Consider the following 938-nt stretch of genomic DNA (forward strand, 5'->3'; position numbering starts at 1 on the left):
ACAGGATTAATTTGATCAGTACTAGATTATGGAAGCATTGTTTATAATTCAGCAGCAGATACAACTTTACAAAAATTAGACCGTATTCAATATCAAGCGTTGAGACTGTGTACAGGTGCAATGAGATCTACCACAACATCATCACTACTGGGAGAAATACCACTCAAAATTAGAAGAGAACAACTAACTCTAAATTACTGGGAGGTCATGGACAGGATCATCCAACACAAGAGACTGTTAAAGCTTGATGGGAAAAAGAATTAAAAGATATTAGAAGTTTTAGTTGGACAGTGAATCAGAAAACGACAGAACTCAAAATAGATCAGATCAACAAAAGTCAAACAACTCCATTACCAGTAATACCACCTTGGATACTTCCAGATGCCACGGTAGATTTTACATTATTAAAAATAAAGAAATGAGAATAATGGATTAATTTTAAATTCAAGTACGGTACAGAACCATATCGATACATTTTACAGATATGTTCAAATTTACACAGATGCTTCCAAGAACTTGGTAAATAAAGTCGGTGCAGCTTTTATTGTTCCGGAGTTCAACATCAAAGTTAGAAAAATAATTATTGATGGACTTACATTATTCACAGGGGAAATGCTCGTAATATTATTAACCATTCAGTGGGTTGAAGAAACAAGACCATTGAGATCAGTGATTTGTTCAGACTCCAGTTCATCATTACCAGTGTAACCATTCAGAAAGATATTTTAATATAAATTCAACAAACACTATACAGAATAAATATGATGGGTCACATGATACATTTATGGATACCAGCTCATTCTGGTGTTACAGGAAATGAAACGGCACATAAAGCTGCAAATGAAGCCACTAGAAACTCATCAGTGGAGTTAGAAGTTAATTTTAGTAAAAACAGAAATAAAACTTTTAATAAAACAGAAAATGAAGGATAAATGGCA

At 33.2% G+C, this 938-nt stretch overlaps 1 protein-coding gene across 1 annotated transcript in view; it reads left to right on the forward strand.

The window, feature by feature from the left end:
* LOC119411887 (N-acylneuraminate cytidylyltransferase-like) overlaps positions 1-938 on the forward strand; it is a 27,297-nt gene that overhangs the window by 4,176 nt on the left and 22,183 nt on the right. The window lies entirely within an intron of this gene.

The sequence above is a fragment of the Nematolebias whitei genome, chromosome 1 (genome assembly GCF_014905685.2).
Source record: "Nematolebias whitei isolate Nwh7 chromosome 1, NemWhi1, whole genome shotgun sequence".
Lineage (NCBI taxonomy): Eukaryota > Metazoa > Chordata > Actinopteri > Cyprinodontiformes > Rivulidae > Nematolebias > Nematolebias whitei.